At 45.7% G+C, this 22,802-nt stretch overlaps 1 protein-coding gene across 1 annotated transcript in view; it reads left to right on the top strand.

Moving 5' to 3' along the window:
* Nucleotides 1–18,899: 18,899 nt before the first annotated feature.
* Nucleotides 18,900–22,802, top strand: part of esrrb (estrogen-related receptor beta) — a 77,059-nt gene continuing 73,156 nt past the window's right edge. Inside the window, exon 1 of the mRNA XM_083792639.1 lies at nucleotides 18,900–18,956. The gene's annotated coding sequence lies outside the window, so the exon portion shown is untranslated. The remainder of the gene's footprint in view (nucleotides 18,957–22,802) is intronic.

Below are 22,802 nucleotides of genomic sequence, written 5' to 3'. Positions count from 1 at the left end.
TTTCCCAAGTGAGTAGGTACGTATATTCACCTAAAAACTTGAGTATGCGTGTGAGCCTTAACATTTTTCTGAAAAACATAATGTTGCTGAGCTCCAGAAGCAAATATTTGAGTTAAAGATTAGCACAACTTTCCACAATTTGTGAATACTTACTTTTATTTAGGCCCATCGCTCCTAGTGGAGTATAGGCCATCTATGACTCTTCTCCATCCAACACGGCTTTGGGCTGTCCTTTCTGCCTCCCCCAGCTGGTTCCCTGTCTCTTCAGCTCCGCCTCAGTGTCTCACCTCCAGGCCGCCCTCTCTTCCGCTTCCCCTTTGGGTTCCAAGTCAGGGCCTGGTGTGTAGTAGGCTACTAGCTGCCAGTTTCCTCAGGGTGTGTAGTAGGCTACTAGCTGCCGGTTTCCTCAGGGTGTGTAGTAGGCTACTAGCTGCCAGTTTCCTCAGGGTGTGTAGTAGGCTACTAGCTGCCGGTTTCCTCAGGGTGTGTAGTAGGCTACTAGCTGCCAGTTTCCTCAGGGTGTGTAGTAGGCTACAAGCTGCCGGTTTCCTCAGGGTGTGTAGTAGGCTACTAGCTGCCGGTTTCCTCAGGGTGTGTAGTAGGCTACTAGCTGCCAGTTTCCTCAGGGTGTGTAGTAGGCTACTAGCTGCCAGTTTCCTCAGGGTGTGTAGTAGGCTACTAGCTGCCAGTTTCCTCAGGGTGTGTAGTAGGCTACTAGCTGCCAGTTTCCTCAGGGTGTGTAGTAGGCTACTAGCTGCCGGTTTCCTCAGGGTGTGTAGTAGGCTACTAGCTGCCGGTTTCCTCAGGGTGTGTAGTAGGCTACTAGCTGCCGGTTTCCTCAGGGTGTGTAGTAGGCTACTAGCTGCCGGTTTCCTCAGGGTGTGTAGTAGGCTACTAGCTGCCGGCTTCCTCAGGGCCTGGTGTGTAGTAGGCTACTAGCTGCCGGTTTCCTCAGGGCCTGGTGTGTAGTAGGCTACTAGCTGCCGGTTTCCTCAGGGTGTGTAGTAGGCTACTAGCTGCCGGTTTCCTCAGGGTGTGTAGTAGGCTACTAGCTGCCGGTTTCCTCAGGGCCTGGTGTGTAGTAGGCTACTAGCTGCCGGTTTCCTCAGGGTGTGTAGTAGGCTACTAGCTGCCGGTTTCCTCAGGGTGTGTAGTAGGCTACTAGCTGCCGGTTTCCTCAGGGTGTGTAGTAGGCTACTAGCTGCCGGTTTCCTCAGGGTGTGTAGTAGGCTACTAGCTGCCGGTTTCCTCAGGGCCTGGTGTGTAGTAGGCTACTAGCTGCCGGTTTCCTCAGGGTGTGTAGTAGGCTACTAGCTGCCGGTTTCCTCAGGGCCTGGTGTGTAGTAGGCTACTAGCTGCCGGTTTCCTCAGGGTGTGACCAATCCATCCCCACTTTCTCCTCAGGATTGTTTCTCCACTGGCTCCTGACTCCCTTTCCTCCAGAGTTCCTCTGTTTTTGGCCACCTGATCCTGAAAATGCGCTTCAGACAGCTGTTAATGAAACTTTGTGTATTTTTTTGCCATCTCTTTGGTTGTCATGGCTATTCCTTTAGATCAGGGGTTCTCAACCCGTGGGTCGCGACCCCCTCGGGGGGTCTCCAAATTATTTTGGAGGGTCCCCAAATTATTTTCAACGTTAACGTTGTGAACCCCTACTTCAGAGAACTGTAACATCGCTGTCTGTGCCGTCCTTATCTAAAATACTGGGAGGTAGGTGAATGGAGTCGACTTCCTGAATCGGTTCCTCGCCTACTGTTACTGGATCACCATTTTTGAATAGCCAAAGTATAAAATATATTTAATGTGGTTAAAATTATTGTGATGCTGTATTAACTAGCTACTTTTAAACAAAAATGACACAGATGCTTTCCCGGTTTGAAACGGAAGTACAGTATAACACATTGGCACTGATCTACGGCTACAACCAGAAACAAACTGGTGCCAGTAATCTCATAGTACATCAGATCCTCTTGAGTCTTGTGTATTATTGCTTAAAATATGACACCTGGTTTTGTTTTTGTATGAAGACTGTGGTCATTGTTACACTATATAATAGTGAGTGATCCCATACATACAGTCAAAGTGCTTGAGAGTTGCTCCATAGCCATCCACCTTCCTTCCGCCTCCTCGGCCTGCGGTGCCCATGGGAGGCGCGTATAGATGACCCCATCGGCATGCCATATAGCCTGTCAACAGCCGGGTGTTCAGTGGAAAGCTTATTCTCGCTCACGCCACTCAGTGAACTCCTCCACTCTTTTTGCATAAAGTAATTGCTGTCAGCGAGTGTGCACTGTGGAGAGTTGCTCTGGCTCTGCAAGCAGAGAGGGTGAGATTGGGGAATAAAAGAGCTAAGTCAGTGCTACTCAGGCACTCCCGGCCGCTGCGTCTGTCATTGCTTTGCTGTGGATGAGGGCTGACAGTGATGAATATTGGCTAAAAGTTTGTATTCCGCGTGATGATTTTCCCTAATGAGAATTGATGAATACGAGAGGGAGGGACTCAGGAGTGCCTGATGAGAGGGGGGAGCGCTCATTAGAAGCCAGTCATGCTAAGTTGAGCTGCTTTAAAGGTGGGCAGCAATGCGCAGTTGCGCGCGGTGGAGCGCCTGGGTGGAGCTAGGACACACAGGATTTCTTAATAAAAAACGTATACTATACTATGCAGTCAAATAAATCTGTCTGTGTGTAATCCACGTAACTCGAGAACCGTTAGCCCCACCAACTTCAAATTCAACACACACACGTTTCACACCACAGCAGGGGGTGCAGTGCACAGTGTCGGACCCACGGTTGTCCAGGACCGCCCCAAAAAGGCCTCTGCCAGGGCTCTGGATCGGGCCCCTGCCCAGCATCCATATATGGAGCTGGCGTGTTCTGACCTCACACACTCCATATTTGGGCATGCCTGACACAGAAGTCCACAAGCTGGCTGCATATACTCCATATTTGGGCATGCCTTAAAAATAACTCCATATATGGGCATAAATGCACCAAGTCTCTGTCTGTCTGTATGTCTGTGTGTAATGAGTCGGTCGGACCCACGGTTGTCCAGAAACGTCCCAAAAACGTCTCTGCCCGGGCTCTGGCCTTGGCCCCTATTTTCTGTTGTGAAACGATTTTTTGATTAGTTTTGTTTAGTTTTGTAACTGTCTTGCTAATTAATGTTTTCAGATCTTCTGCTTTGTGAAATGTCGTGTTTTGCACTTCCAGGTCACCCCAGTCAGACAGACACATGATGACCAAAAAAGGTCACATCCGTAAGGGAATCTCCCTCTGATTTAAGAAACAGCAGCACCATTCAGTGTGTTTATGAAGTCAACTCACACATACCAGAGAACCAGAGTCTCTGTATCCATATGCATGAAGCCGAGGTAAACACCTACAGTAGGTGAGGGAGGGAGGGCCATAGCCGGCCTGTGTAAAGGGGGCTTTGCCGCCGCTTTGCTATAGCAGATGGCAAAGCAGGCTTTGAACCACCATGGCCCCGAAGCAGCCCCGGGCAGCCCCAGAGGCCTGCTCTCGGCCCCGGCTCCACATGTGGCTGCAGCCAGGAAGGACATTAAGTGGATAATAGTTAGTTAATAGTGAACCAGGTCATTTACTATCATGTGCATACTTTATGGAGCACAACCAACGCGCTCCTGTGTGATGTGTGTGTGTGTGTGTGTGTGTGTGTGTGTGTGTGTGTGTGTGTGTGTGTGTGTGTGTGTGTGTGTGTGTGTGTGTGTGTGTGTGTGTGTGTGAGAGAGCCGGTGGTATGTTTTTACGATGCTGATACTATTCTAATAGTATGCATATGCAGACACATCGTCAGGCTCTCACAGTCTTGGATAAACATTGTGCAAGACAGCAGGTGGTTTTAAGATGTTGTTTGGTCGTCAGGTGGTTGTGAAAGCACATTAATAGTCATATGACCGAGGTCAGCTCAGTTCACCGTTTTCCATCCACAGTTATTGGTTCATGAATGATATCCTGAGTATACGAGCATTCATAAGGGATAAGGCAGCGCTCTAATAATCAACCCCCACCCCACCCCCCACCCCACTATGGCCATATGTGTCACTCCACTGCTCTTAAGTCCAGATGAAGAGATAGGCCTTCTTTAATATCCAGGAGCTGATTTCACAATGGCTGGCAGCATAGCAGCACGATGACAGCTAAGACAAGCCAGCGTACAGGACATGGGTATGACCCACACATGCAGCCTGCACTGCACCACTGGTTCTCAACGTGGCATCCCGCGGACCCTCAGGGGTCTTTGGGGGGGTTCCAGGGGGTCCCGACTCACCACCCACCAAATGTTTTAGAGTTCAAATATAATCTGGAGGATTTCATAGTGTAGATTGGGGGCCGGGTGCCTTGAAATTAAAATAAATAATAATAAATCATATAAAACATCTCAACCGTATAAAACTGTTCGAGAGATTGCCTGCAGCAGCAGTTTGCTCAAGTTAAGGGGACACAGTGTTACTGGTTTAGTCATCAAAACAACAGTTAATCGACTGCATGGGTTATATGTGTCACTATAACACATCAGGAGCATTAATGTGTGGAGCTTCACCACTGAATTCATTCTGGATCTTCAGGCTGCAAGGAACACTGTTCCAAGTTCCAACCACAGGGACATATTGGAACTTGGAACAGTGTTATTATACTGTCTGCAAGGGACACTGTTCAAGATGCAAAACAGGACTTTCTGGAGAACAATAATAGGATTGCCATTTCTACATTGTATTTTGATTCGCTTTCCCTCAAAAGTGAATTAGGGTATCTAATGTATCCAAAGAGGTGCATTCAAAAACCATTTAACCACTTTGTACCGTATTCATAATTGGATTTTAACTGCCAGTCCCATCGTACATCTAGCCGTCACCATCTCCAATATTGGATTTTTCCAATATTCTTTATTCACAAAGTCCTGTCTTCATTCCCCTCCCGTTGAAATGACATGGTTTTTAATCAGCCAATGCGCAAAATGTCAGACTGAATTGGAGTCATTAAGCCTGCCTGCCTGTACGCAGACTATGCAGCGTGCGCACGCACACACACACACACACACACACACACACACACACACACACACACACACACACACACACACACACACACACACACACACACACACACACACATATACACACACACACACACACACACACACACACACACACACACACACACACACACACACACAAACACACATACATATGCTCTCTCTCTCTCTCTCTCTCTCTCTCTCTCTCTCTCTCTCACGTACACCACACTAACTGCATAGCCAATTAGAGAGATGGAAGATTACGGTCTAAATGAAGTCATTAGTTACGCAAACCTAATGATCATCTTGTTTGTATGTATAAATCTGATCCATTTCCCTTCGCTCCAGGCACATTTTATTCAAATGATTTTGGACGCATTGAGTAAAAACAACAACAGGCGTCGACAACAAAAACAAACATCAGGGCTCTGGTAATGGAAAGGAGCAGAGTCACAGGCGCCCGGGCCGATTGCATTCATTACCCCACTCCACTATATACGGACCCCTTCACAGGGATTACCCCTGGTTCCAGAGAGCTTGATTATTAGTCGCTCGCAAAGGTTTCGTTTGAATCGCCCCAGTTAAACGAGAAATTGCAGGCCGAGGAGAGAGGCTAATAACAGTTATTAACCCCGTGCGGGCGGCGGCGTAAAAGAGCGGCAACAATAACGAGGTGCACCACCAGGGTTTGAGGCGCGCCGCAGCCAGTGCACCCCCGAGGAGAAGCTAACTTATTAAAATAATGAATTAGCCCGACCAGATTACTGCAGCCTGCGGCAAAGGCAATTATCCCCTTCTCCAAATCCCCGGACAGGGCTCCCTAGCGCCACCATAAAACAAGTGCTCGGGAAAGCTAGGAGCCCTCGCGCTCCAACGCAAATGAATAGCCTGTTAATTAGGATCTCTCCCGCTGTGGGTAGCCTTCTCCCACATACAGCCATTACACAGCTACTGCCACAAGACACAGAGAGGGAGGGAGAGAGACAGAGTAATGGTCAGAGGCAGAGACTCGAGCGCTTGATGGCAAATGATAGATAGTTGGAAATGGAAACACACACACAGAGAAGGGAGTTATGAGCGTAACACATGTGTATACAGAGACATGCAGTAGCTAGAGAGTGAGAGCTAAACAGTGAGAGTGAGAGAGTGGCTGTGCAGAGTGCAGGGAGAACCATCCATGGTGGCCCTCATCATCATTAGGCTCCGTGCGAGGGCCCCGGTGGAAACAAACAGAAACTGCAGCTCTCAGCCTGCACCGGCACCATAGTGGTGGGAGGGCCCGAACGACGTCAAAGCTTCCTCCAGCAGCTCCGCGGCGCATTAAGACACACATGGCCTCACACACACACTCCCGACAACACCGACACTCCAGGGCTACAGCGGTGCACTCCACACTGCTCATATATAGGGAGGAGAGGATAAAGTACCCCCCCCCCCCTGAACAATAAAGGGTTTATCAGTCCTGGTCGTGAGGAGAGAAGTCGGACAAGGATGGGTGGAAGTGAAGTAGGCCAACGGCCACCCTGAAAAAAGAGCTCCGCTTGTCCTTATGACATATATACCCGCCGTAATGGTTATAAATACTAAAGTATCACACGGTTGACACCATGAACCAAATCTGGCCACCCTCTGCTATCACCTTCCAGCTCCACATCAGTAGGAATCACAGAAGTTTTGAAGGCTGGACTCACCTTGTCCTGCATAGCGCTACTCACGACTGTGCTCGGAGATGACTGTCAGGGTGGAAAGTGTGCCACAAGGTACAGTAGGACTGCTACATATGCAGAAGATGAACTGAACCGTTTACATTCTGCTGCATGCATGTTAATCACTACCCTGTCAAATACTGAGTGTCCATTTAACCCAGAGAGTTTACTAATGTAACAAACCGTCTGACTTACAAATGAATAAATGAACACATATAGGATCTGACTAGGTAAGGCCTACATTTACTTATGGAATGATGTAGCTATATATGACAGGTAGATCAGCATTGATTTCTGTACACACATGTTTACACATGCAAATATATCTGTGCCGTAGTTGAGATCAGCCCGACCAGTTCCAATAGTTTATTCACTCTTTATTTGCAGTAACAATACTACCATGACTCCCTGTGGTTCTTTTCTATCGTTTTCTGTGGGATTATTATTACGTCCTTTGCTGTGTGGATTGAAATGTGGCTGTTCTGGAAATATTCATAATCTTCCATAATAGTAAAAGTTACTCTTGGGTGCATTACACCACTAAATTCTATTAGGAAAGATTTCTATCTACACAACACAATGACGTGAACCGTCTTCGCCCGGCATATACATTCCAGTTCTGCATTTGCAGAATGTATGTTTACAGCATCTCGAACATAGAGGTATTAACCGTTTTAAAACCCCACCCTTTATGTTGCGATTCGCTCCCAGGAGGAAGATTATATAGTCGCGCAGATATTATGCAGAGCACGAAACAAGACATTGTGCCGCTATACTGTATGTATATGCCTGTAAGGCTTGACATGAATGCAATTTCATGTCATTTGAATGCCTTTCATGAGGCAAGGACTCTTTTGAACCGTCTTAAAAAGCTCATCGGCAGCAGTAACTGCCAGTGGCCCTGGGTACTGAGAAGACCACGTCGACAGACCCAATTAATGATGGGCCGTCTGAGAGAGTGAATGAATGAGGAGCTTTGAGAGGATTCCTCCACCTTAAATCCCCCTGTGCTGCTGCTCCCAGACTGCCTGTGAAGAACAATCAAACCCAACCACCCCCCCACCTCCTATTTATCACTTTAAGACATTAGCCAGACATGGGCCTGAATATTAACCAGATCGCTTTCCAGGGGAGTTCCACACCAAAGGCTGCATGTGACAACATACATTTTTAATCACGGGGGGGGAGGCCTTTGTGTTTAACCACATGAACCCCGGCGTCCCTATTCTGGGTCGGGCATGCAGCGAAAATGCACCGTGAATGCGTCACAAGTTCGGCAAACATGTCTAGTGTAGAGCGAAAACGGGGAGAGGGCCTGGTATAGACCCCTGGGGTCAATTAAATATATGCGGTCTAAGTGGTTCACTCTGATGCGTTTCATCTCCAAGACTCTCAGAACAAGCTGACACAATCAGATGAACTTATCCTCATCTCCCCGACTCCTCTTTGCAGAGTCCCCTTCCACTACTGTATTATTAGAATAGAACGTTTTTGTGACATAACTGTGAGCTATATTTTACCTGTTACTGTACGCGTCTTTGAGTCCTCGAGGTGTCCTACCTCCTGGAAATTGTTTCTCCGTCATAATCCGGACCTCCGCAGACCTCCTCCAGGGTGGTGTTGACTGCTGGGTTCACGTCTCTGGGCGGGCGGCCGTGTGTCTTCCTGCTGGTCGGAGGCAGCGGAGCGTGGACCAGGTTTTTCCGACGCTTAATTGGAGTCATGTTCCTCCGGAGCCCCGGAGATGCCCGTCCGCCTCATGGTACCGGGCCTGTGGAGGGAACAGGGAGGGCAGAGCATGGGCACCAGGCAGCCGGGGAAAACGACCCCTCGTCCTCCATCCCTGTGGGGGTCTCACAACGGTGACATGCGGCACCCTGGTCACGGGGTCCGCTTAGCGCAGCAGCACAGCAGGGGGAGGGCGGCCTATTAACAGGAGGGCAAGACATCCTTAAGAAGAATCTCATCTAAAATCACTTTCATTCACACCAGACGATGACACGCTTTCTTCTTCCCTAAGTTTCAAGGGTACCGCCACCTTACTTAAAGTGCCTTCATGTAAGACAACATGGTGCGTTGGAATAGGTTACATTTTTAGATCTTCCTTTTGCTTCACTTTAGAAAATAACATGGCAATGTTTTTTTGTTGATGTTTGAACTACAGTAGAGAGTAAAAAGGGGATAGTTATGGGGTGGGCTGCAGTGTGACCAGGTCAGGACAAGGTTATGACCTTAAACAATACAGTTGGCAGTGGAGTAATGGTTTCAGAAACTGGTACAGTACATACTGGAGTGGTGAGGACCCAAAAGCAAGACAGAGACTCTAGGCTGTATTTTGCGTGTCTTAAGTTCCAGGTCTTATTACTTAACTTAAGACCTGGAGGCGTGGTCAATGCTCTTTGGCCACTCAGAATAGCCAAATGGCATTGATCACGCCTCCAGGTCTTAAGTTAAGTAATAAGACCTGGTACTTAAGACACGCAAAATACAGCCCGTAGTAGTGTTCAAAACCCATGGTTGGGTGTTTTAGGTGAACAGAACAGACATCACAAACAAACTGACATGATGTGACACCAAAGAATGACCCGATAAGGACTGAGTTGACTGACAGACAGACTGACTGACTGACTGACTGACTGACTGACTGACTGACTGACTGACTGACTGACCGACCGGGACGGGGGAATTAGCAGCCACAACGTTACGTGCGTTATCGCCAACACATGCACTGTGTTGGAATGCGCGGGGTCCATTTGGCTACACTCCCAAAGTTACATTACTGTGAGAGTGCAATGACCGCCATCCCGTGCCGTCGTTAAAAATAAAATGATAGTTAATGACAGATCTATCTATCTATCTATCTATCTATCTATCTATCTATCTATCTATCTTATATAATAACATTCATTTTGTGCCCAAGTTCAACCCAACTTCCCAAGATCATCCGTTAACAATTATCTCCCAATCAATGTGATCTATTATATTGCATTGCCCACACTGTACATAATGTCCTGTTCATATACAGTATTAGTACGGGTAAGGCCCTAGCTTTGTCAAATTCCTAATTGACAATTAATGGAGAATTTACGTCATATGTGTCTGAGCAAATCGACATGTTACATCATGACCTGTTAGGTCTTGACCTGATGATGGTCAATATTCAACTTATCCCCTGAGCAAGCAGGCAGGCTCTACTCAATGGTAAAAATGGAAAAGGAAACAGGAGAGGAAAGTTACATAGTGCAGCTTTAACCTTACCTTCGCAGAGTTGCGGGAAAATGCACATCACACATTAACACCGAAAACATTGTATAAAGTACACACACAAAAAAAGATTATATGGCATAATTTTTCATTTCTTTAAATGACCAGGTATAAATCACTTTGTTTAGTAGGGAAATTACACAAATCAGCTAAATGAGGTATAGCATGCATGGCCCGGCACTGCCAGGATGTATCAATCTCAATCGCTCTCACGCTCGCGGAAATTGAAAACTAAGGAAAGTCATTTTGTGCTCAATAGAAGTTTTCCTTCGAAATTTTTGCCTTCCATTAAGAATCAAATTAAAGTACTGGACCAGTGCGTTCTCCAACTCCACCTCCTTAAAACACGCACGCACACACACACGCACGCACACGCACACACACACACGCACTTTTAATTTGTGATTTATTATGTTCCTGTTCAAGCAGCTCAGATTGGTGGGCTGTTGAGTGAGAAGTGGTTTATCCACCGCACAATGGGTGTATGTGTATAATAATGTGAGCGTGTGTATGTGCATGCATGCTGCTTCTGCCGCTGTGTATGTGTCACAGAGGAGGGGGGCCATCATTCACTGCTTGGTGGGTCAGCCCGCACACGTGACAGCAGGTGACCAGTGTCAGACAGGAAAGGTCACACACACAGGCCTATACGGAGGGTCTCTCTCCCTCCCAGGTTACTGAGCTAGAACATCCATGCAGACGCACAGTGGAACCTCCAGCTCCTCTCAGCACGACGGATCTCCCTGTGACATAATATGCCGTCGTACGACGCAGTCGTGCGCGGAAATAATGCCAAACTACAAGCTCAAAAACACGTTTCTGCATAGTGAGCAATAAATTAAAAAAAAAAAATCCTTTGAATTTGCCTCTGGGGGCACCACCCACATGTATATAGCGACCGAATGTCAGCCCGTTCACTCTCCTTCAGCCCTGCTCTTCCGGTGATCATTTCCGTCTCATTTCAGAGCCTTGGGTGCTGGGTAGGTATTTCCATCACAGTCAGAGGGTTGGGTGCTGGGTAGGTATTTCCCTCTCAGTCAGAGGGCTGGGTGCTAGGTAGGTATTTCCCTCAAAGTCAGAGGGCTGGGTGCTGGGTAGGTATTTCCATCACAGTCAGAGGGTTGGGTGCTGGGTAGGTATTTCCCTCACAGTCAGAGGGCTGGGTGCTGGGTAGGTATTTCCCTCTCAGTCAGAGGGCTGGGTGCTAGGTAGGTATTTCCCTCAAAGTCAGAGGGCTGGGTGCTGGGTAGGTATTTCCATCACAGTCAGAGGGTTGGGTGCTGGGTAGGTATTTCCCTCACAGTCAGAGGGCTGGGTGCTAGGTAGGTATTTCCCTCTCAGCCAGAGGGCTGGGTGCTGGGTAGGTATTTCCCTCTCAGTCAGAGGGCTGGGTGCTGGGTAGGTATTTCCCTCTCAGTCAGAGGGCTGGGTGCTGGGTAGGTATTTCCCTCTCAGTCAGAGGGCTGGGTGCTGGGTAGGTATTTCCCTCTCAGTCAGAGGGCTGGGTGCTGGGTAGGTATTTCCCTCACAGTCAGAGGGCTGGGTGCTAGGTATAGGTCTTTCCATCCCATTTGGAGGGTTGGGTGCTGGGTAGGTATTTTCCTCACAGTCAGAGGGCTGGGTGCTGGGTAGGTATTTCCCTCTCAGTCAGAGGGCTGGGTGCTAGGTATAGGTCTTTCCATCCCATTCGGAGGGCTGGGTGCTATAGGTGGGTATTTAATTGCGAGGGTTGGGTCTTGGGTGCCGGGTTATTTCCCTGCTGGAGGAACAGCGTACAGAACGCAGTACGCAGGCTCGCTTAAGCTGCATGCCTCGTTGTTTCATGTGTTCATCTTTATCCTTTTCTCTCCTCTCACTATTTTGTCCTTTATACTATATTTTGTCCTCCCCCCTCCTGCCTCCATTACTCTGTTGAACGAGGCCGGCAGGGTAATCTTTCTTCCCTGGCTGGTGGGTGTCTGCATGGCGCCTGACGACTAGGAAGTCTCGAGGCGGTGTTTCTGTTGTCTCTCTGCCCGCCTGGCCTCTGTGGGATTCCACACAGACCAAGGTACCACACTTATTTGTCTAATGCCGGATGCGCGAGCATGTGTGTGTGCGTGCGTGCATGTGCGTGTGTCTGTGCGTGTGTGTGTTTTCACAGACTCATCAGTGGAAAAGAAGAAAGAATGCATTGCTGTTTCATGGCCTCAGGGGCATCTGTCCTTGGTTGCATTACATTCACAGTAACCATCCTCTCATTAATGGGAAGCTTGCATGTTTAAACTCCTCAATTTCAGGCACACACACACACACACACACACACACACACACACACACACACACACAAGCATTCACATGATCCACATACCCACAGTCAAACAGACCGACATTAACGCGCACACACACACACACACACACACACACACACACACACACACACACACACACACACACAGAACAAAATGCTCACAAACAGGCAGGTTGTATTTTCCCCCATCCTAATTAATTATTAATTAATGTTAAAAAGTCAAAATATGAAGGCTGGTTTTGGCTGTAGGTTTTTATCATTGAGGATTAAAAAGGTATATTTAGGCATGGAGTTCTACGTATTGGAACCTTTCTCCTGGTGCTTCTATTGTGGGAAAAGGGCATTGATAGGAAGGCAGATAGCACTGATCAATAAGAAGTGCAGTTTTCTCCCCAGGCCTTCATTCATATCTCTCCCTGTTTGTGTTCTGAAGGGGTCGGGGGTAGGGTCTGGTAAGTGGTGGCGTGGGCGGGCTTTCTGCCCCTTTATCAATCAGGATTTTAATTACACACGTCTAGGGCGACAGCTAGATTAGAAACCAATCGACGCTATCGGCCACAAAATCTAATTACTGTTTATTGACAGATAAGGGCAGGCCCCCTTCACTTTCCCAAATAAGATAAACCTCCCCCCTTGTACACAATGAGGAGCGGCTCTTACTGTCTATGAAAGACTCTATGATAAGTAACCGTCCGCCTGAGAATTCTCTCTTATGTTTACAGGGAGAAGTTCCACCCATGTGGCATTCTCCATTGTAGATGATGTACTAGGGTGTGTGTGTGTGTGTGTGTGTGTGTGTGTGTGTGTGTGGGGGGGGGGGGGGGGGGTGGGGGGGTGGGGGGGACTCCAGTAGTTGACCAAATAGTCGACCACATGATTGCGGCGTCCGTCCCGGGTTCAATTCCGTCTGGAGACCTGTGTCGCGTCACCCTGTCTACCTCCAGCTTCCTGTCTCTCTGCACCCTCCAATATAAATAAAAGCCAAAAGAATTATAAAAAAAAGAAAAGATGATGTAGGATAATTTGAGCATGGAATGCAAGACTTCTGTTATTTAGGAGTATTAAAGCTGCACTTTGTAAGTTGTGTGTCTCTCCTGACAGAGAGATGTAATTACAATTACAATTACAATTACAATCTACACATACCGTACTATAATGTCTAGACCAGTGGTTCCCAAACTTGTCAGGTTGAGACCCAAAAGAAAGAGTTTGACGTCATTAGACGTTTGCCCGGAAGCCAAACTAGTGAAATCTACAAGCACACTTCTTGCCACGTTGCATGCTTGTAGATCGACTATTTTCCACTACGTTTTCATAATTTTTATTGTATTATTCATGCAATTTCTTAGATTTGCTTGTTTGTTTTAAAGTTAATACATTGTTTCTGTCCAGTCTCGTGCGCCGTCCACTTCAAATAACTTTGTTAACATTGTCAACCAGTGGGGACACGACCACCCATCTCCAACCGTGGCTACGACCGACTCGACACCGGGCACTGCGCACTGCGCTCCCTGTGGGGGTGTGGAACGCGTGTGTCGGATTTTAAGTCGGTGGGGCGAACGGTTCTCCAGTTACGTGCATTACAACCGTACACACGTACAGACATACAGACGTAGAGACAGACAGACGTACAGAGACGTCATGCATTTATAGATAGATATATATTTGTTTAAATGTGATGCAGTGGACTTGTATAGCTTTCCCCCAGATCCTTGTGATTCATAATGCTGGTGACTCCATTTAGTTTAAACCCGGGAAAGTCTTTTCAGATTTTAGGGTTGGCTATTAAAAAATAGCAGATGTATACAGGCTGCGAGCTTTTAGATCAGCTATTTTTGAAACATCTGTGTCGAGTGTTTGAAAAATGTAGTTCCAGAAGGCATTTTGTAGAATGGGCCTGGAGGTCTTAATGGGTTAAAGAGCTACACATATAAATCAATGTGGTCTTAATGGTGAGTAATGATGAGTGACCTCTGACCCTAGGACAACACTAACAGGTAGATGGCAGACCTTTTCCCGTAGAGACACATCTTCCCAGAGGACAGTCCGTCCCACCTCGCCCGCCCCAACGTCCTCCTGTCCGTCCGTCCGTCCATCCCCCTCCATCAGCCATTTTACAGCCCAGCTTGCCTCCCGGCCGAGCCACTTCACCTCTTAAAGCCGAGAATCTGCCTCAGGTAAATATGGAGCAAATGATTGGATTATTGTTCTTTCATTTGGCTGTGTAGTAATGGCTGGATTATAAACATTGCAGAGTATAGATTTCCTGTCAGATCCCATGAATCAGACATCCTTATCTCATTTCCAGACTGCCTCGCCAACCAGCACCGGCTGCCGTCCCCCAGCAAGGGAGTCTGGGAGAGCTCAGGGAAGGCACACGTGTGTGTGTGACTGTGTGTGTGTGTGTGTGTGTGTGTGTGTGTGTGTGTGTGTGTGTGTGTGCGTGCGTGCGTGTACGTGTGTGAGTGTGTGTGTGTGTGTGTGTGTGTGTGTGCGTGTACGTGTGTGAGTGTGTGTGTGTGTGTGTGTGTGTGTGTGTGCGTGCGTGCGTGTACGTGTGTGAGTGTGTGTGTGTGTGTGTGTGCGTGTACGTGTGTGAGTGTGTGTGTGTGTGTGTGTGTGTGTGTGTGTGTGCGTATGTTTGTGTGCGTGCGTGTGTGTGTGTGTGTGTGCGTGTACGTGTGTGAGTGTGTGTGTGTGTGTGTGTGTGTGTGTGTGTGTGTGTGTGTGTGTGTGTGTGTGTGTGTGCGTGTGCGTGCGTGCGTGTGTGTGTGTGTGTGTGTGCGTGTACGTGTGTGAGTGTGTGTGTGTGTGTGTGTGTGTGTGTGTGTGTGTGTGTGTGTGTGTGTGTGTACGTACAAACAGACACAGACACAAACATAAGCATGCTGCACACAAACACGTTCATATAGAGAGAGAAAGAGAGAGAGGGAGAGAAAGGGAGAGTGAGATAGACAGAGAAAAGACAAGAGAAGGAGAGAGAGAGAGAGAGGAGGAGAGAGAGGGAGAGGGAGAGATAGAGCTAGAGAGAGAGAGAGAGAGAGAGAGAGAGAGAGAGAGAGAGAGAGAGAGAGAGGGAGAGAGAGAGAGAGAGAGAGAGAGAGAGAGAGAGAGAGAGAGAGAGAGAGAGAGGAGGAGAGAGAGGGAGAGGGAGAGATAGAGAGAGAGAGAGAGAGAGAGACTGTTGCCACCCAGAACAGTGCAGGCACTCCAAAGTCCATTCGAAGATTTCAAAAACCACTTAGGCCCCCTGTCCATATTTGTTAAGCAAGTAAATCTACGGGGCTACGGTGTACTGAATTCAGAGAAAGGGGAGATAGTGATGTGGAGAGCAGAGAGGCGGTGGGGGGGTGCAGGGGGAGAGAGATGTCTCCTAAATGAAATTTGGAGGTGGGGTGGGGCGGGGTGAGCCTGACAGCAGGTGGGCCCAGCCTCTCTGATTTGGTTTGGCAAAGAAAAATGTTTGGTTTTGAATTATGCAACATTTTGGATCAGGAGTTGAGATTGATGCCCGACTCCTCAGATCCAGGTACATTATATCACCAGTTGTTCCCTGAAGATGTCCCCCCCCCCCCCACACCCACCCCCACCTCTCTCCTCTGTCTCTCCCTCCCCTCAGAATTACTTTTCAGTGGATTAGTGACATTGTGATTTCGTTATGGAGACACATGGAACAAAAACGGCAGCCGCCACCGGCAGAAGCAGGCTTTTGTCTAAACTCCTGGAATCATGAGTGCAAGGAAGGCATACTGTATACAATGCACATGACTGCATATTACGCACGGCATAACATGAACTACTACGCCATGGCTAGGCCAAGTTGCCTATACCCAGGCCAAAAATCATAACCAAATGGAACGGAATGTGCTAAATCTGACTGCAACATCTTGAGTAGTTGCAAAAAGTGGGTTTAGAAGAAAACTTGAAATGGTGGAAAATCTAGTCTGACACAAATGACCAAGAAAGATACAATACGTTGGTTAGACATACTAACAGTCCGACAGACATTAGTCCGACAACACAGTCGCTCCCCATGCGTGGCTGGTTACAACTAACCCGTGGCCAGGTTAACATTCAAACGTGGCTCCTGACATGCATGGCAGGTTAAAACTAACCCATGGCAGGTTAAAACTAACCCGTAGCCAGGTTAACATTCACACGTGGCTCCTGACATGCATGGCAGGTTAAAACTAACCCGTGGCTTCCGGTGAGTTTAGGTTTAGGGTTGGGTTTTGGGGTGTCTGACTCGACAGAGGATTTCATATTTCCAATTGCAATCAGTGGTACCAATTGTGTTCTGATGGCAACAAGGTGAACGGAAAAAAACAAATGAACTAGAAAGCCAGAGAATACTATGATGTTATATTGATGATACACCTTTGGCGAGATGGTGGATCTTAGATGATGAATTCACAAACTGTGAAAAATATTCACACTAAAGAATATTAGAGAGTTAAGCCTTTTTGGTCGTATTTTGTGTCACCAATAATCTCCTCCAGTACAAACATCAAAGCCGTGTTGGTATAGAGATCAACACAGAGGTTACAGTTACAGACCCACTAATGAAGATGGCCCTGTTGAGAGAATCTAAAACAGCATTCACTGCAGCGTGGCTGGCTGCAGTCTACCCAGAGACAGCTCAGTTACTTTTTAGTCATTATGGTCCACAACAATCACAAACAAGAGTGTGTCCCACTTTTCACGCACTGAATAGTGCTCCACTGACAGTGACTCAACATGCACAGGACGGTTCTCTGGTAGGCCTATATGGGGCAAGGAGTATATTCTGTGGTTTGGCTCTGTTTCTTTGACAAGAAAATATGTCTTTGGATATGAAAACCTGAAACTGAGAAGTGAGAAGCACCAGTGAGTCAGCGTCTTGTGGGTGTCACATTAATTTGATACATCTTCTTCCGGTTTCTAATATAAATAGCATTTATGTACAAGTTGATGAATTGAGTAAAAAGGACCCCAATGGAAAGCGTAGGCTTTCTTGGGTATAAAATCCAAGCAGGCCTTGTATCAAACTGTACTTTCCTGTGCTTTTTTTATTTGTTTCAAACGGCTAATAAAGTATTCATTCATTCATTCAATCAATCAATCAATCAATCAATCAAAAAATTGTGGATTTTTAAACAGAGTTCCTTTGTAATGCACCTTAATGGTAATCCTCTGGCTGTGAATTGTGTTGAAGTATAGTGGTGCTTAATACACCTCACAGAGGGAACTGAACAGCTACTACCTTTGTCATGCCGTAGTGCTGAAGCATGGTGCCATTACATTTATAGATTTTCTCTTTGATGGGATAATCTGCTCTTTATATTGCTCACAAATGAAGTGATCCTCAATGCTCCCTGTGCAGTTCAATGTGCAGGCCTGCCCCCGTTCTCGCACACAGCTGAGCTAATTGCATTAAAAAAGAATCAATGATACTTTTGTGGCGACAATATCAATCTTTTTAATGTCAATTAATTTCCTCTGTGAAATGATTACACCAAATAGCCTGGAACCCATTTTCTATCTTTCAGCATGAATTAATCTATTAAGAACAATAATTACATATTTTTTAATGGGTAGTTTTTTGTTTTTGTTTCATTATTATTTCTTTCTCTAATTGTAGTCTACAATCTCCATTGTGTGCACAGTTGTCATTGTTGTGGCTGTCCTTCACTCACTTATTAGCCTAAGAAAATAAATAAATAAATAAAATGTAGACTACCTCTGTTGAATATCTTCAGTGGCCTGGATGTGAGATAGCCCTCCCTCTAGTGGACATCTTAGAGTTGGCTACTTCTGTCAGCTGTCTCTCTGTTCTATTTCACAGATAAGGATAAAGGATTTAGGGAAGAAAATAAACAAAATGTGTCTGATCAGTTTGAATTTAAAACTTGATATGAAACAAGGGCATATTTCTATTTTCGATTAATATATTTTTTACATATCTCATCTTATTTGATTGATATGGGACATATGTAATCTTTCAATTTCTAGCTGTGGCAGTGACTGGAGTTGTAGAGTGCTTCAGGCGTGACGCGTGGGGCTGTGCAAAGTAATTCATCCATTGCATTGCAACTTGTCAAACTTCCCGAAAATCTGTTAGATTTTTTTCCCTTCCAGGCTATTCGATCCAGCCCCGCGACTGCGATCTGTGTGCAACAGACGCGACTATACTATTGTCTTGTTATTTATTCATTAACAGTGGAATTCAATCGACCTTTTCCAGAGAACGGCCGTAGTATTCATGATGCAACAGCCGCTGCTGTGTTTTTTTTGGTGGGGCGAGTGAAGATTTGCACTTAAACCCGGTTGATAACGATCGAGGGATATGGATGGGGATATGGGGAAAGAGAGCGGTTTATCCGAAGTGATCCCCGTTACTTTTTTTCCTCGGCAGCAACTGCTGCGTTTAAAGGTCAGTAATGGCTTCAAACAGCTGCATATTATATAGATACCTACAGTAGGTCTGTCCCGAACGGTGGAGCAAGCCGCAGGGGATGGTTTGAGGACGCCACGCCGCCGGAGGAGGAGTTGATAGCAGCGCTGTCGTATGTCAGTAAACGGCACCTTCAGAATCCCACTGACTGCTGCCTGCCACTACAACCTGAAGACTCCACTTCTACGCAGCAGCACCTGGGGGAATTGATATGACCTGTCGCAGCGAGGTACCCTATTCAGCTCACATTTACTTTCTCTTCCGTTGACTCGTTTATAGGCCTTGCTTTCCCCCCATGTGTTTTGCAGACTGAAAATTTGCATTTATTTACATTTTGAGGGGGGGGGGTTGTTCGCCTATGCAAGTTCGTTTTGAAGCATTTAAATTGCAACTATATTGATCACCTCAAGCTATTTGTTTAGCCCTATAGGCTATACAAGGATATATTTATTTCTCAATTTATCATAATTGGTGATGACCTAATTAGGCTATTGATTTGGGGCATGTATAATTGCATGTCATGCAAAAGGAAATTAAACATCTCTATGTCTGGGGCCCAGCTGTCTAAGCATATGCTCAGCAAAGTTACAATAACTTTTGGCAATATATGTAGCCCTTACATTTACATTTTCTATTATTTATAGACATAGTGCTGCTGTGCAAAAAAAGTGCCATTATTAAAGATTCTTGGCTGCTGCCTACTTAAGAAGTGAAATGTAAAACGTCAGAACTGCCTTCAGTGCCTTGCATACAAAGCCCCATATGGCTGTAGGCCTAATAATACTGTTGTTGATAATAATAATATAATGATGAGGCTATAATAAAACAGAATGTAACAGTGTTGTATGAGGATACTCCAGTATAGTCCCAAGATAAGATATTTTAATGCTGACCAGTCACAGAATGTTTGTCTCGTGCTGATAATCAGTGTATATAGATCTTTATCAGGCCTCTACTAAGTTTAGACTAAATGTTTGTCTCACCTGCTGCTGCTTCATAAAAGCTGTGTGGATGTGTGGAATCTGGTTAGGTCTTTAACATCCTTCCACTGTCTGTAGCCTATATATATACTTCACTTAACTTCCAGAATACTTGGGATGTTGTTGTCTGATACTGGCAAAGAAAAACAATTTGCGTTAAATAAATGTATATTTTTGGGCATATTTTAAAGGCACTATATAGTAGTAACCTATTATCTTTTGATATAATATTTTATATTTTGATTATAAAGTCATCTATCTTACATCTAGCCATGCGTTCACACACACACACACACACACACACACACACACACACACACACACACACACACACACACACACACACACACACACACACACACACACACACACACACACACACACACACACAGCATTATTTCTACGACACAAGCATAAGTATGTTGTGTAATGTTTGTGTTGAAATGCTGACCTGTTATGAGAGAAATTGAAATTGTCTTTATATCCCTAAACACTATAGCAGTACAACATACGTACGAAAGTAAGAAATATCATATGTGTATCAATCAATACTGTACTGCTCTCAGTTGCAATACTGCACTAACTTCGTTCTGCCATGGGTGATCGAGTGTTTGCCCGGTGCAGGGCTATTCTTTATTTGTATCAGATTTCTGCCTGTCAAATCACCTGTCACGAGCAGTGAGTTTTTCATAACAGAGCTGATAAAAGGTGATGATAATAGTGGCACCCGTTTCATAGCTCAGGGTGCATGACAAAGTCTGTACAATGTCATCTTAAAGCCCCCCGGGAGGGAGAGAAAGCAGAGAATATATGTAGAAACATGATTGGCATCAATGGGATTTAGTTATCGACACGAATAACAAGCAGAGGCTAGATAGTAGGATAGCAGTGCACCCTCCTTACAATGGGACGGTGGTTCTCTGAGTAAAGAACACTGTCAGAGTTAAATCATGCTGAATCACCTGTCACTAGCTAGCTCATGTTTGAAAATCATGCGTTTGTTTTCGTACTGTTTGTAAAGACAAATGAGATGTGACGTTGTGAATTCAAGAGATTTGATGTGATTTTGAGAGTTCAAAATCACGTATTCTTGTTAGCGCCATATAGGTTTTGGGGATTTTATTCCAGCATTCAGTGGCAGTTGTGGTTTTCCTTTACTTGAAGGTCTTTGATGATAATTTTATTCCCCTTATCGACGTAAACTGATGGGAATTTGATTTTGCATCCATCTCCATTGGACTTCAGTGAATGAAGTCATTTGTTTTTGCCATCAAAAGAGACCAGCTGCTTTTCTGATCTGTACTGCTGTGAGGGGGCTGCTGCCGAACGTCAATATGATCAATAGGCATTGCGTGATGTTTTTGCATCGATCATAGAAACGTGAGCCGATGAATGGAACTGGACTCCTCTGTAGCAGACAGTGGTGTTCCTGTTTCACCACTAACATACTGGTTCTGTTCAGTAGAGCAGTGGATATCAAACATGTTTTACTACAAAGACCATTAAATTGTTGTACTTGGGCACAGGTCTCCATTTAAACATATTTTAAACAGGCACCCCATAAGAGATCTGTCAAGATTTTTCAAAACATTTCTATAGATCTACAAGCTCACGATGCATCGCATCATGACATGTTGTGAGCTAGTAGTGTATAGCCAAAAAATTTAAACAGGGCTCAGATTTACACTTTTCCTCATTTTGCTGGGGACCCCCTGGAATCCCCCCCAAGGCCTCTTGGGGGTCCCCAGACCCTGATTTGAGCACCAGTGCAGTAGTAAAGAACACTGGCTGGCAAACACCTCTCTCTCTCTCTCTCTCATCACTCAATCTTGATTTTTTTTACTTGGACTCAAGTGGCTGAGGACTGTTGGCAAGGCAGCTTGTTGCATGCACTGGTTTTGTTGGAGAAGATGTGATTCTCCCCTCTCTGTTTTACTCGGGCCAAGTGTCAGCCATTGTGTTGGACTGCTCATTTCTCCAATAAGATGCCATGGTAAGCTGTGCTCTTATAATATGGGGATACAGTAACATGGGGACCCTCACTGACTGTGAAATGGTATCTGCATTCTCGGCATTCTTCCTGGGCCTGATCAACAGCGAAACACAGACGGTTTTAAAGCTCTGGGTTTAGAGAAGACAGGGCAGGATTTTCCGCCGCTTTAGAAGCTGATGGGCTTCCAGAATTTGAGTTATGGCTTGAGATCATCTCTCACAGGTGGTGAAAGGTTTCACAATGGCTCCCTCACATGTAACACCTGCAAATGGAGCTAGCGACACAGCTCAATAAATACATTTACTGTCCTCTGAGGTTTTAAAAGCTATTGCTTTTTTGAAAGTGAAGTGCTACAGTACAGATGCAACGACTACTTGACATATTGTTTGGTGCTTGTTGTGTGTGCGGACGCCATGCTTTTGACTGTGTTGTGTTTATAGCACATGACGTTTGGCAGTTTTAATATGCACCGTTAATAGTGCTTTTTGACAGTCGGATTTTGAGATGGCAACTACTTGGTAAACTTCTATGGTCATTGGATGTGTGCCGTGTAATGTGCTATGAACAATATATTTACACTAAATTAGAAAGTAATGTTGTGTCATTATGTTTAATGTAAACAAGAAAGATCAAGGATATATATATATAGCCTACTGCAAAAAAAAACCCAAAAGAAATCTGCATCTACAGTGTTATTTGCAGATTAGTACAGAAATTCATTCAAGTATTCTTTATTTTGAGTTAAGTTATTTACATGATAGTAAGTAGACTTATTTTTAGTAGATATATTTTTACTTTAACTGTACTGTACCTATTTTCTTGTCACATTGTCACATTTACATTTCTCAGCACCCTGAATTTGTATCACTTTCATAATTTCTCGCGTTGTTAGCTTCAAAACTTTGTGCGCACATATTCGTAGGATGCACGTCAGTGGTTGATGTGATAGGTTGTTTTGTCTGTGTGTGGCTGTGTGTGTGTTCGTGCGCATTGTATTTGCATGTAGCGGAGTGTACAATTGAGCGAGGGAGCGAGTGAGTGAGCGAGCGTTTGGATCCCTCCTCCCCTGTGCTCTGCCAACCCCTCTGTCTCTTTAAGTCCT

The sequence above is a fragment of the Protomyctophum parallelum genome (assembly GCF_964188405.1).
Source record: "Protomyctophum parallelum genome assembly, chromosome: 20".
NCBI classification, from domain to species: domain Eukaryota; kingdom Metazoa; phylum Chordata; class Actinopteri; order Myctophiformes; family Myctophidae; genus Protomyctophum; species Protomyctophum parallelum.
The sequence above is the reverse complement of the archived record's forward strand: the minus strand, read 5'-3'. Positions and strand labels throughout refer to the sequence as shown.